Source organism: Tupaia chinensis, unplaced genomic scaffold (genome assembly GCF_000334495.1).
Source record: "Tupaia chinensis unplaced genomic scaffold, TupChi_1.0 Scaffold000306_1, whole genome shotgun sequence".
NCBI lineage: Eukaryota > Metazoa > Chordata > Mammalia > Scandentia > Tupaiidae > Tupaia > Tupaia belangeri.
This window is the reverse complement of record NW_006159796.1, coordinates 65365-65756: the sequence shown is the minus strand read 5'-3', so window position 1 is coordinate 65756 and position 392 is coordinate 65365.

Here is a 392-nt window from a genome sequence, read left to right as displayed (position 1 = left end):
AAAAAATATATCTATTCAATGACTGCAGTAGGATATGTAGCCCCAGTTAGGTGCTACTTTATAGGATGCGTAAAGTTAGACTTGTGCTCATGGAAATGTGTGTGTCACATGTGTTTGCTAGGAGGGTATTTGGATTGATTAGGGTCTTTGGTGATTCAATAAAATCTGGGGGGAAAATGGTATAGAAAGCAAACATAGATAACAGACAGTGTGGGAGGAGAACAGGAGGTGGCAGAGGGTAAGAGATAGGGAACTAAGGATGGGGGAAAAAAGCAAAACATACAGAAAACAAGAAATGGAAGATCATTTGCTAAGAATAACATGTTTGTTGATGTGCTTGATTGAGACAATATACAGTGTACTCTAGATGGAAAAAAAAAAAAACAAGTATG